Below are 15,143 nucleotides of genomic sequence, written 5' to 3' on the forward strand. Positions count from 1 at the left end.
GATTTGGATGTTGGAAAGGTCCTTGAATGAGAAGGTCCTGTTTCAATGGAAGTTTCCACGGTGGCAGAGAGGCCATGTCCACTAGATCCGCATACCAAGTCCTGCTTGGCCACACAGGCGCGATCAGAATTACTGAAGCTCTCTCCTGTTTGATCCGAGCAATCACGCGGGGAAGGAGAGGAAACGGTGGAAACACATAAGCTAGGCTGAACGACCAAGGCACTGCCAAGGCATCTATCAGTTCGGCCTGAGGATCCCTCGACCTGGATCCGTATCTTGGAAGCTTGGCATTCTGTCGAGATGCCATCAGATCCAATGCCCTATCGGAGAATCAGTGAGGCAAATACCTCTGGATGAAGTTCCCACTCCCCCGGGTGAAAGGCCTGTCGGCTTAAAAAATCCACTTCCCAGTTGTCTACTCCTGGGATGTAGATTGCTGACAGATAACAAGAGTGGGCCTCCGCCTATTGAATTATCTTGGATACATCTGTCATCGCTAAGGAACTCCTTGTTCCCCCCTGATGATTGATGTAAGCCACAGTCGTAATGTTGTCCGACTGGAATCTGATGAATTTGGCCGAAGCCAACTGAGGCCATGCCTGAAGCGCGTTGAATATTGCTCTCAATTCCAGAATATTGATTAGAAGTAGAGACTCCACCTGAGTCCATACAACCTGAGCCTTCAGGGAATTCCAGCCTGCACCCCAGCCCAGAAGGCTGGCGTCCGTTGTCACTATCACCCACGAGGGTCTGCAGAAACACGTCCCCTGGGACAGATGATCCGGCGACAACCACCAAAGAAGAGAGTCTCTGGTCTCTTGATCCAGATTTATCAGAGGAGATACATTTGCATAGTCCCCATTCCACTGTCCGAGCATGCACAGCTGCAGTGGTCTGAGATCAAAACGAGCAAACGTAATGATGTCCATTGCCGCTACCATTAATCCATACACTGAGCAACTGATGGCCGAGGATTGGACTGAAGGGCTAGGCAAGTATTTAGAATTTTTGACTTTCTGACCTCTGTCAGAAATATTTTCATGTCTACAGAATCTATCAGAGTTCCCAAGAAGGGAACCCTTGTCCGTGGAACTAGTGAACTCTTTTCTAGGTTCACCTTCCATCCGTGAGTTCTCAGAAAGGACAACACTGTGTCTGTATGAGATTTTGTCAGATGATAAGTTGACGCCTGAATCCAAATATCGTCCAGATAAGGCGCCACTGCTATGCCCCATGGCCTGAGAACCGCCAGAAGGGACCCTAGAACCTTCGTGAAGATCCTGGGTGCTGTGGCCAACCCGAAGGGAAGAGCCACAAACTGAAAATGTTTGTCCAGGAAGGCAAACCTTAGGAACTGATGATGATCCTTGTGGATAGGAATATGAAGGTATGCATCCTTCAAGTCCACGGTAGTCATATATTGACCCTCCTGGATCATTGGTAAAATTGTTCGGATGGTCTCCATCTTGAAGGATGGAACTCTGAGAAACTTGTTTAGACTCTTGAGGTCTAAAATAGGTCTGAACGTTCCCTCTTTTTTGGGAACTACGAAAAGATTTGAGTAAAATCCCTGTCCCTGTTCTAATCTTGGAACAGGACGAATTACTCCCATAGTAGAGAGGTCTTTTACACAACGTAATAACGCCTCTCATTTTATCTGGTTTACAGACAACTGTAAAAGAAGAATTCTCCCTCTTGGGAGAACATTTTTGAATTCCAGTTGATACCCTTTGGTCACGATTTCCAGTGCCCGGGGGTCCTGAACATCTCTTACCCAAGCCTGGGTAAAGAAAGAAAGTCTGCCCCCTACTAGATCCGGACCCGGCGGCTGTCCCTTCATGCTGTCTTTGTAGCAGCAACGGTCTTCTTGGGTTGCTTACCCTTGTTCCAAGCCTGGTTGGATCTCCAGACGGACTTGGCCTGAGTAAAATTCCCTTCCTGCTTTGTGGAGGAAGAGGAAGCAGAGGGTACTCCTTTAAAATTTCGAAAGGAACGAAAATTATTTTGTTTACCCCTCATCTTAACAGACTTATCCTGAGGTAGAGCGTGACCTTTACCTCCAGTAATGTCAGAAATTATTTCCTTCAACTTAGGCCCAAATAGGGTCTGTCTTCCCCTTGAAAGGAATAGCTAAGAGCTTTGATTTAGATGACACATCAGCAGACCACGATTTCAACCATAACGCTCTACGCGCTAAAATGGCAAATCCTGCATTTTTCACCGCCAACTTAGCAATTTGAAAGGCGGCATCTGTAATAAAAGAATTAGCTAGCTTGAGAGCCCTTATTCTATCTAAAATGTCCTCTAAAGGGGTCTCAACCTTCAGAGACTCTTCTAGAGCATCAAACCAAAAAGCTGCTACAGTAGTAACTGGGACAATGCAAGCTGTTGGTTGTAAAAGGAAACCCTGATGAATAAATAATTTCTTTATAAGACCCTCTAACTTCTTATCCATAGGGTCTTTGAAAGCACAACTGTCCTCAATAGGAATAGTTGTACGCTTAGCCAGGGTAGATATAGCTCCCTCCACCTTAAGGACTGTCTGCCAAGAGTCCCGAATGGTGTCTGATATGGGATACATTTTCTAAAAATTAGGAGGAGGAGAGAACAGTATACCCGGTCTGTCCCATTCCTTCTTTATACTTTCCGAAATTCTTTTAGGAACGGGAAAAACATCAATGTAAGTAGGTACCTCTAGATATTTGTCCATTTTACATAATTTCTCTGGTGGTATCACAATAGGATCACAGTCATCCAGAGTCGCTAAAACCTCCCGAAGTAACATGCGGAGATGTTCAAGCTTAAATTTAAAGGACATGACGTCCGAATCTGTCTGAGGTAACATACTTCCTGGGTCTGAAAGTTCTCCCTCAGATAACAATTCCCTGACCCCCAACTCAGAGCCCTGTGAGGGTACATCGGAAATAGCCAACAAAGCATCAGAGGACTCAGTATTCACATTAATTCCTGTGCTACTACGTTTACCCTGTAACACTGGTAACTTAGATACCTCTGTAAGGGTAGTTGACATAACAGCAGTAAAAGAATTAGACGCATTTGAGGAACTCGGCGTCGCTTGTGTGGGCGTTAAAGGTTGTGACACTTGGGGAGAATTAGATGGCATATCCCGACTGAGAATCATCCTAAGGCACACATTCTTTACCTAAAATATGTTTTTTACATTGTAAGGCCCTTTCAGTACAAGAGGTACACAAAGTAAGAGGGGTTCCACAATGGCTTCTAAACACATAGAACAATTAGTTTCCTCAATGTCAGACTAGTAATAGCCACAATAGTCGTAAATCACCTCATTTATTGATTCAAACAACTTTTAGAAAAATGTGTACTGCGCCTTTAAGAAATAAAAAAATGCAACAATTTTTTCTCAAACTGCACTAAAACGTTTAAAAACGCTAAACAATTAAATATAATAATTCAATTGGCCCAAAAAGTATTGCACCCTATAAGGAAAAGGTGAAATTACCCTCTAAGAGAAATTTGAATTAAAAAAATATATCTTAACAGAAAAAATGACCCCTGCACCACGCCACAGCTCTGCTGTGGTGCCTACCTGCCCCCAGGGTACTGAACAATGACTCAACAACGATCCGGTGATCAGAACACAACTTTAGACCCCACCGGAGCTAATGCCTGCTGCCTTCTTAGTCAGAGTAAACTGCACATCTGAGCATGCGAAACAGGCCCCGCCCATCATGGACGTCGTCTCAACAGTCTGTTTAACCGCATGGGAAGCGGTTTGAAAAAGAAAGCCATGTGGTCCCCTGTACTTAAAATCTTTTAACAAGAAACTGCAGCCCTAATGACTTTAACTAATAAATATATAAATGTCAAGCTGCCCCTCCCAGTGTCAAGCCCAAATACAGATATGTCAAAGTAATATGTATAAAACACAGGAATTTCAGTAACACCCTCAGTGATACAGGTCTACTGCTTACCCCTTCCCTTGCAGGGAAAAACGTCAGCCAGTTCTGATATAACAAGTCTCCTCAGAAATAAAAGACTGAACATACCTCAATGCTTCTTGTAGCATGACACCGTTCTCCACACTGAAGATTTCTCTTGCACTACCTTCAGAAGCTCTGTGGGAACCAAAATGGATCTTAGTTACATCTGCTAAGATCATCAATCTCAGGGCAGAAATCTTCTTCATTCCATATCTCCCTGAGGAAAATAGTACTCACCGGTACCATTTAAAATAAAAAACTTCTTGATTGAAGAATCTAAAACTAACACCTCACTTTACCTCTTCCAATTACTAACACAGGCAAAGAGAATGACTGGGGGTGGAGGGAAGGGAGGAGCTATATATACAGCTCTGCTGTGGTGCTCTTTGCCACTTCCTGTTAGCAGGAGGTTAATATCTCACAAGTAAGAATGAAATTCGTGGACTTGTATCTTGTAGAAGAAATAAAGATATTCTGCTCAAACAAGATAAAAACAAAGTATTAGTGAAGTTAATTTGGTGCAAAAGCCTCTGGAAAACCATGATAAATGGAATTTGCAAAATTAAGTTTAAAGATAGCAAAACCAACCAAACAGAATTAACAGACAAGGGTGCAGTAACATTATACACAGTTTCACTCACTAGAATATACCTCAGTGATATTTGTCTAGTGAAGATATACAGTATATCATTACCTGTGTTAAAGGGACTTTATAGACTAAATACATTTTATGTACCTCCCTCTATTTATGGGAGCTGCCATTTTGGTTTCACGGCAGGTATTTGAAGGAGAGTTACTGCACATGTGCAAACACATTGAATGCAGAGAAAATTACATTTCAACATGTCTGCACCCATGAAATAGATTTGCATTGTTACCAATGCAGAGAGGGCCACTCTGTGGCCCTCTCTGCATCGGACAGCGGTGGTGCCGATCGTTGGTGGGAGGGTAAGGAGGAAGGCAGGTGGGTGGGCATGCCCATCGCTGGAGGGGGCCAGAGCGGATGTGACCGCTATGCCACACTATAGGGGATAAAGATTTAAAAAAAAAAAAAAAAAAAAGCAGCGTCAGAGAGGGGAAAGGAGGGAGGAGGGGCAATGAGGGGGATCCTATGTGGGATCCTTTGAGGGAAAGGGATCTGGGAGGGGGCAGGGTATTGAGGGGCGGCAGCTACACTACAGAAAAATGGGGATTTTAAATTAATAATAAAAAAAAAGCCTAATTTGCAGCAAACTGGTTACTGGCAGACAGCTGCCAGTACCAAAGATGGCAGCAAATAATTAGAGGGGGGAGGGTTAGAGAGCTGTTTGGGGGGGGCAGGGAGGTTGGGAGGTACTACCCTGCAGAAAATATTTAATTAAATTAAAAAAAAAAAAAAAAAAAAAACTTATTTTTATACTGGGAGACTTTCTGCCAGCACTTAAGATAGGGGTGATAGTTGGTGGGTGGGGGAGGGAAGAGAGCTGTTTGAGAGGGGTCAGGGGGTGAGATGTGTCAGATGGGAGGCTGATCTCTACACTAAAGCTACCTAATTAACTCCTTCACTGCTGGGCATAATACAAGTGTGGTGCGCAGCAACATTTAGCGGTCTTCTAATTACCAAAAAGAAATGCCAAAGCAATATATGTCTGCTATTTCTGAACAATGGGGATCCAGAGAAGCATTTACAACCATTTGTGCCATGATTGCACAAGATGTTTGTAAATAATTTCAGTAAGAAACCTAAAATTGAGAAAAAGTTAAAAAAAATTATTTGATCGCATTTGGCGGTGAAATGGTGGCATGAAATATACCAAAATGGGCCTAGATCAATACTTTGGTTTGACTACTAAAAATATATATAGTTTTGATATAAATATAAAAAAGGCTCTATTTCTGTTTAAATGTAGTGATGGCAAAAATGCTACAAATGCTCTGGTCTTTTGGGGAAGTTTTCGCCTAAAATGTCCGGTCCTTAATGGGTTAATATTGATCACCTATATCAGGTGAACTGTGAAATATATTGTATCTAAGTCATATGCCTTCAATTAAGCCCTTCACTCAAATGGACGTATATAACAGAGGTATTTTGCGGATCGTATCGCACAATGTATACAGTATATATGTCTGAGCTTCAGGAAGCTCCAGCAGTTTTGGTTGTTAATTTACAGCCGAGAGCTGGAGTTCCTGCACTCCAGGCATCTGCAGCATATGGAACCGGAAAGAGATGGCTGCTCTGGTTCCATATGAGGGCAGATGCATGATTGTTTTACAGACAGTGACACTGCGTGTGTTGCCGTCTGTAATGATCGATGCTGGTGCAGGCGTGCTGTGTGGGTGGAAAGGCGACCCAGCAGCGGAGGGGAGGGGCCCTATGCTACAGAAAATAAAAATAAAGGGACAGGGAGGGATAGGACAGCTACACCACAGAAAAATGTGGGGGGTGTCTCTAACTTGCAATCGCCGAGCGAGGGGAGGGTGACCACTACACTACAGTAAATAAATAAAATAAAAAAACGGGTTTTATAGGAAATGGCAGGAAGCTGCCAGTACCTAAGATGGCGGCACTAGTTAGAGAGGAAACAAAATTTATGCTTACCTGATAAATTTCTTTCTATTGCGATGTACCGAGTACACGGATTCATCCTAACTTGTGGGATATTGTCCTTCCTGACAGGAAGTAGCAAAGAGAGCACCACAGCAGAGCTGTCTATATAGCTCCCCCCTTAACTCCACCCCCCCAGTCATTCGAACGAAGGCCAAGGAAGAAAAGGAGAAACTATAAGGTGCATAGGTGACTGAAGTTTACATTAAAAAATACTATCTGTCTTGAATAGACAGGGAGGGCCGTGGACTTGGTACATCGCAAAAGAAAGAAATTTATCAGGTAAGCATAAATTTTGTTTTCTTTTGCATGATGTACCGAGTCCACGGATTCATACTAACTTGTGGGATACCAATACCAAAGCTTTAGGACACGGATGAAGGGAGGGACAAGACAGGAACTTAAACGGAAGGCACCACTGCTTGCAAAACCTTTCTCCCAAAAATAACCTCCGAAGAAGCAAAAGTATCAAATTTATAAAATTTTGAAAAGGTATTAAGCGACAACCAAGTCGTAGCCTTACAAATCTGTTCAACAGAAGCATCATTTTTAAAAATGATAGACAGAGCAGATATCTGTCCCTTTAGGGAACTAGCTGATAATCCTTTCTCCAATCCCTCTTGGAGAAAAGACAAAATCCTAGGAATCCTGATTTCACTCCAGGAGAAGCCTTTGGATTCGTACCAAAAAAGATATTTACGCCATATCTTATGATAAATTGTCCTGGTAACAGGCTTTCGAGCCTGAATCAAGGTATTTATGACTGACTCAGAGAAACCCCGCTTTGATAGAATCAAGCGTTCAATCTTGAATGGACCTTGAAGCAGGTCGTCCTGTCTCAATGGCAGAGACCATGGTGGAAGGGATGACATGTCCACCAGGTCTGCATATCAAGTCCTGCATGGCCACGCAGGCGCTATCAAAATCACTGATGCTCTCTCCTGTTTGATTCTGGCAATCAGATGTGGAAGGAGAGGGAAAGGTGGAAACACATAAGCCAGGTTGAACGACCAGGGTACTGCTAGAGCATCTATCAGTACAGCCTGAGGATCCCTTGACCTAGAGCCGTAACGAGGAAGTTTGGCGTTCTGACGAGACGCCATCAGATCGAACTCTGGTGTGCCCCATAGCTGAACCAGCTGAGCAAACACCTCTGGATGGAGTTCCCACTCCCCCGGATGAAAAGTCTGACGACTTAGAAAATCTGCCTCCCAGTTCTCTACACCTGAGATATAGATCGCTGACAGATGGCAAGAGTGAGCCTCTGCCCATTGGATTATCCTTGAGACCTCTATCATCGCTAAGGAACTCTTTGTTCAGCTCTGATGATTGATATAAGCCACAGTCGTGATGTTGTCCGACTGAAACCTGTAGAATCTGGCCGAAGCCAGCTGAGGCCATGCCTGGAGAGCATTGAATATTGCTCTTAATTCCAGAATATTTATCGGTAGGAGAGCCTCCTCCCGAGTCCACAAAGCCTGAGCTTTCAGGGAATTCCAGACTGCACCCCAGCCCAGAAGACTGGCGTCTGTCGTCACTATAACCAATTCTGGCCTGCGGAAACACATTCCCTGGGACAGATGGTCCTGTGACAACCACCAAAGAAGAGAGTCTCTGGTCTCTTGATCCAGATTTATCTGAGGAGATAAATCCACATAATCCCCATTCCACTGATTGAGCATGCATAGTTGCAGTGGTCTGAGATGCAAGCGAGCAAATGGAACTATGTCCATTGCCGCTACCATTAGTCCGATTACCTCCATACACTGAGCCACTGACGGCCGAGGAATAAAATGAAGAGCTCGGCAGGTGGACAAAATCTTTGATTTCCTGACCTCCGTCAGAAATATTTTCATGTCCACCGAGTCTATCAGAGTCCCTAGAAATAAAACTCTTGTGAGAGGGGAAAGAGTCCTCACGGTGGTCATATATTGACCCTCCTGGATCAATGGTAAGATAGTCCGAATGGTCTCCATCTTGAAAGATGGAACTCTTAGGAATTGGTTTAGGATCTTGAGAACCAGAATTGGTCTGAAGGTTCTCTCCTTTTTGGGAACTATAAACAGATTGGAGTAGAAACCCTGCCCCTGTTCTGCTTTTGGAACTGGACAGATCACTTCCATGGTAAAAAGGTCTTCTACACAGCGTAAGAACGCCTCTCTTTTTGTCGGGTTTACAGACAATTGAGAAAGATGGAACCTCCCCCTTGGAGGGGAATCCTTGAAATCTAGAAGGTATCCCTGGGTTACAATTTCTACTGCCCAGGAATCCTGAACGTCTCTTGCCCAGGCCTGAGCAAAGAGAGAGAGTCTGCCCCCTACTAGATCCGGTCCCGGATCAGGGGCTACCCCTTCATGCTGACTTAGTGGCAGCAGCAGGCTTTTTGGCCTGTTTACCCTTGTTCCAAGCCTGATTAGGTCTCCAGGTTGGCTTGGATTGAGCAAAGTTCCCCTCTTGCTTTGCAGCAGGGGAAGAGGTAGAGGGACCACTCTTGAAGTTTCAAAAGGAACGAAAATTATTTTGTTTGGTCCTTGTCTTATTTGACTTATCCTGAGGGAGGGTATGACCCTTCCCTCCAGTAATGTCTGAAATTATCTTTTTCAATGCACTCCCGAATAGGGTCTTACCTTTGAAAGGGATGGACAAAAGCTTAGATTTAGATGACACATCAGCTGACCAGGACTTAAGCCATAACGCTCTACGCGCTAAAATGGCAAAACCTGAATTCTTAGCCGCTAATTTAGCAAGATGAAAAGCGGCGTCTGTAATAAAAGAATTAGCCAACTTAACAGCCTTAATTCTGTCCAAAATATCATCTAGTGGGGTCTCCACCTGAAGAGCCTCTTCTAGAGCCTCAAACCAAAAGGCAGCTGCAGTGGTTACAGGAACAATGCATGCTATAGGTTGAAGAAGAAAACCTTGATGAACGAAAATTTTCTTTAGGAGACCCTCTAATTTTTTATCCATAGGATCAATGAAAGCACAACTGTCTTCAATAGGTATAGTTGTACACTTAGCCAGGGTAGAAATAGCTCCCTCCACCTTAGGGACCGTCTGCCATGAGTCCTTTATGGTGTCAGAAATGGGAAACATTTTCTTAAAAACAGGAGGGTGAGAAGTTCGGTGATGGTAATCCTGTTAAATCATGGTGATCTCTTTGTTATCCATTCTGAATCCTAATATAGTGTCCTGAACCTACAACAGACGAGCTCTTGTATTATATTAGGATTCAGAATGGATAACAAAGATCACCATGATTTAACAGGATTACCATCACCGAACTTCTCACCACCAGGAAACAAGTTTGACTTTTTCACTTTTTTCTTCCGTTATATATATTGTTTGGAAACAATTCACTTGGATTGTGACATTTACCAATACCTATATATACATTGTTTCACATTTTTTGCACAAATATTTTTGCACTTTAATTTTTTCATAATTTTTTCCTTTTTTATAAAAAATGTATTTTTATTTTTTGTTTATGCACGTGCATTTTTCACATACGTCCACACACTGATATAATTGTTAACCTTACCAACTGCCAATTCTGGAACCTCTATCAGAGTGTATTCCACATATAGTCAAAAAAAGGGGGAACCCCGAGGGGAACCGTGAGCGGGGTGCGCTAACAAAAAAAAGAGTGATTAGTGTCTATGGACAAACCATACTAGTTCATGGAAAAAATGGTGCTGTGTTTTGTGGAGCAATCAAATGTGCTGGCGGCAAGGCTCCTCTGGTCTTCGGGAAGAAGGTATCTGAAATTTAGAAGTAGAAAAGAGGGCGCCACATAGCGTAATATTATTGAGAAAAAGTTAAAAAAAATTATTTGATCGCATTTGGCGGTGAAATGGTGGCATGAAATATACCAAAATGGGCCTAGATCAATACTTTGGTTTGACTACTAAAAATATATATAGTTTTGATATAAATATAAAAAAGGCTCTATTTCTGTTTAAATGTAGTGATGGCAAAAATGCTACAAATGCTCTGGTCTTTTGGGGAAGTTTTCGCCTAAAATGTCCGGTCCTTAATGGGTTAATATTGATCACCTATATCAGGTGAACTGTGAAATATATTGTATCTAAGTCATATGCCTTCAATTAAGCCCTTCACTCAAATGGACGTATATAACAGAGGTATTTTGCGGATCGTATCGCACAATGTATACAGTATATATGTCTGAGCTTCAGGAAGCTCCAGCAGTTTTGGTTGTTAATTTACAGCCGAGAGCTGGAGTTCCTGCACTCCAGGCATCTGCAGCATATGGAACCGGAAAGAGATGGCTGCTCTGGTTCCATATGAGGGCAGATGCATGATTGTTTTACAGACAGTGACACTGCGTGTGTTGCCGTCTGTAATGATCGATGCTGGTGCAGGCGTGCTGTGTGGGTGGAAAGGCGACCCAGCAGCGGAGGGGAGGGGCCCTATGCTACAGAAAATAAAAATAAAGGGACAGGGAGGGATAGGACAGCTACACCACAGAAAAATGTGGGGGGTGTCTCTAACTTGCAATCGCCGAGCGAGGGGAGGGTGACCACTACACTACAGTAAATAAATAAAATAAAAAAACGGGTTTTATAGGAAATGGCAGGAAGCTGCCAGTACCTAAGATGGCGGCACTAGTTAGAGAGGAAACAAAATTTATGCTTACCTGATAAATTTCTTTCTATTGCGATGTACCGAGTACACGGATTCATCCTAACTTGTGGGATATTGTCCTTCCTGACAGGAAGTAGCAAAGAGAGCACCACAGCAGAGCTGTCTATATAGCTCCCCCCTTAACTCCACCCCCCCAGTCATTCGAACGAAGGCCAAGGAAGAAAAGGAGAAACTATAAGGTGCATAGGTGACTGAAGTTTACATTAAAAAATACTATCTGTCTTGAATAGACAGGGAGGGCCGTGGACTTGGTACATCGCAAAAGAAAGAAATTTATCAGGTAAGCATAAATTTTGTTTTCTTTTGCATGATGTACCGAGTCCACGGATTCATACTAACTTGTGGGATACCAATACCAAAGCTTTAGGACACGGATGAAGGGAGGGACAAGACAGGAACTTAAACGGAAGGCACCACTGCTTGCAAAACCTTTCTCCCAAAAATAACCTCCGAAGAAGCAAAAGTATCAAATTTATAAAATTTTGAAAAGGTATTAAGCGACAACCAAGTCGTAGCCTTACAAATCTGTTCAACAGAAGCATCATTTTTAAAAATGATAGACAGAGCAGATATCTGTCCCTTTAGGGAACTAGCTGATAATCCTTTCTCCAATCCCTCTTGGAGAAAAGACAAAATCCTAGGAATCCTGATTTCACTCCAGGAGAAGCCTTTGGATTCGTACCAAAAAAGATATTTACGCCATATCTTATGATAAATTGTCCTGGTAACAGGCTTTCGAGCCTGAATCAAGGTATTTATGACTGACTCAGAGAAACCCCGCTTTGATAGAATCAAGCGTTCAATCTTGAATGGACCTTGAAGCAGGTCGTCCTGTCTCAATGGCAGAGACCATGGTGGAAGGGATGACATGTCCACCAGGTCTGCATATCAAGTCCTGCATGGCCACGCAGGCGCTATCAAAATCACTGATGCTCTCTCCTGTTTGATTCTGGCAATCAGATGTGGAAGGAGAGGGAAAGGTGGAAACACATAAGCCAGGTTGAACGACCAGGGTACTGCTAGAGCATCTATCAGTACAGCCTGAGGATCCCTTGACCTAGAGCCGTAACGAGGAAGTTTGGCGTTCTGACGAGACGCCATCAGATCGAACTCTGGTGTGCCCCATAGCTGAACCAGCTGAGCAAACACCTCTGGATGGAGTTCCCACTCCCCCGGATGAAAAGTCTGACGACTTAGAAAATCTGCCTCCCAGTTCTCTACACCTGAGATATAGATCGCTGACAGATGGCAAGAGTGAGCCTCTGCCCATTGGATTATCCTTGAGACCTCTATCATCGCTAAGGAACTCTTTGTTCAGCTCTGATGATTGATATAAGCCACAGTCGTGATGTTGTCCGACTGAAACCTGTAGAATCTGGCCGAAGCCAGCTGAGGCCATGCCTGGAGAGCATTGAATATTGCTCTTAATTCCAGAATATTTATCGGTAGGAGAGCCTCCTCCCGAGTCCACAAAGCCTGAGCTTTCAGGGAATTCCAGACTGCACCCCAGCCCAGAAGACTGGCGTCTGTCGTCACTATAACCAATTCTGGCCTGCGGAAACACATTCCCTGGGACAGATGGTCCTGTGACAACCACCAAAGAAGAGAGTCTCTGGTCTCTTGATCCAGATTTATCTGAGGAGATAAATCCACATAATCCCCATTCCACTGATTGAGCATGCATAGTTGCAGTGGTCTGAGATGCAAGCGAGCAAATGGAACTATGTCCATTGCCGCTACCATTAGTCCGATTACCTCCATACACTGAGCCACTGACGGCCGAGGAATAAAATGAAGAGCTCGGCAGGTGGACAAAATCTTTGATTTCCTGACCTCCGTCAGAAATATTTTCATGTCCACCGAGTCTATCAGAGTCCCTAGAAATAAAACTCTTGTGAGAGGGGAAAGAGTCCTCACGGTGGTCATATATTGACCCTCCTGGATCAATGGTAAGATAGTCCGAATGGTCTCCATCTTGAAAGATGGAACTCTTAGGAATTGGTTTAGGATCTTGAGAACCAGAATTGGTCTGAAGGTTCTCTCCTTTTTGGGAACTATAAACAGATTGGAGTAGAAACCCTGCCCCTGTTCTGCTTTTGGAACTGGACAGATCACTTCCATGGTAAAAAGGTCTTCTACACAGCGTAAGAACGCCTCTCTTTTTGTCGGGTTTACAGACAATTGAGAAAGATGGAACCTCCCCCTTGGAGGGGAATCCTTGAAATCTAGAAGGTATCCCTGGGTTACAATTTCTACTGCCCAGGAATCCTGAACGTCTCTTGCCCAGGCCTGAGCAAAGAGAGAGAGTCTGCCCCCTACTAGATCCGGTCCCGGATCAGGGGCTACCCCTTCATGCTGACTTAGTGGCAGCAGCAGGCTTTTTGGCCTGTTTACCCTTGTTCCAAGCCTGATTAGGTCTTCAGGTTGGCTTGGATTGAGCAAAGTTCCCCTCTTGCTTTGCAGCAGGGGAAGAGGTAGAGGGACCACTCTTGAAGTTTCAAAAGGAACGAAAATTATTTTGTTTGGTCCTTGTCTTATTTGACTTATCCTGAGGGAGGGTATGACCCTTCCCTCCAGTAATGTCTGAAATTATCTTTTTCAATGCACTCCCGAATAGGGTCTTACCTTTGAAAGGGATGGACAAAAGCTTAGATTTAGATGACACATCAGCTGACCAGGACTTAAGCCATAACGCTCTACGCGCTAAAATGGCAAAACCTGAATTCTTAGCCGCTAATTTAGCAAGATGAAAAGCGGCGTCTGTAATAAAAGAATTAGCCAACTTAACAGCCTTAATTCTGTCCAAAATATCATCTAGTGGGGTCTCCACCTGAAGAGCCTCTTCTAGAGCCTCAAACCAAAAGGCAGCTGCAGTGGTTACAGGAACAATGCATGCTATAGGTTGAAGAAGAAAACCTTGATGAACGAAAATTTTCTTTAGGAGACCCTCTAATTTTTTATCCATAGGATCAATGAAAGCACAACTGTCTTCAATAGGTATAGTTGTACACTTAGCCAGGGTAGAAATAGCTCCCTCCACCTTAGGGACCGTCTGCCATGAGTCCTTTATGGTGTCAGAAATGGGAAACATTTTCTTAAAAACAGGAGGGTGAGAAGTTCGGTGATGGTAATCCTGTTAAATCATGGTGATCTCTTTGTTATCCATTCTGAATCCTAATATAGTGTCCTGCACCTACAACAGACGAGCTCTTGTATTATATTAGGATTCAGAATGGATAACAAAGATCACCATGATTTAACAGGATTACCATCACCGAACTTCTCACCACCAGGAAACAAGTTTGACTTTTTCACTTTTTTCTTCCGTTATATATATTGTTTGGAAACAATTCACTTGGATTGTGACATTTACCAATACCTATATATACATTGTTTCACATTTTTTGCACAAATATTTTTGCACTTTAATTTTTTCATAATTTTTTCCTTTTTTATAAAAAATGTATTTTTATTTTTTGTTTATGCACGTGCATTTTTCACATACGTCCACACACTGATATAATTGTTAACCTTACCAACTGCCAATTCTGGAACCTCTATCAGAGTGTATTCCACATATAGTCAAAAAAAGGGGGAACCCCGAGGGGAACCGTGAGCGGGGTGCGCTAACAAAAAAAAGAGTGATTAGTGTCTATGGACAAACCATACTAGTTCATGGAAAAAATGGTGCTGTGTTTTGTGGAGCAATCAAATGTGCTGGCGGCAAGGCTCCTCTGGTCTTCGGGAAGAAGGTATCTGAAATTTAGAAGTAGAAAAGAGGGCGCCACATAGCGTAATATTGTTGACTTAAAGCCAAAATAGGAGGATAATGTTAAGGCTTACCAGAGGTAAATGCACCGTATTGTAACCGGTGCTGACAGGCAGGCTAACACTTTCAGTGGCTAGCACACTGGGAGGCCTCCGGCAGGCTG

The sequence above is a fragment of the Bombina bombina genome, chromosome 5 (genome assembly GCF_027579735.1).
Source record: "Bombina bombina isolate aBomBom1 chromosome 5, aBomBom1.pri, whole genome shotgun sequence".
Lineage (NCBI taxonomy): Eukaryota > Metazoa > Chordata > Amphibia > Anura > Bombinatoridae > Bombina > Bombina bombina.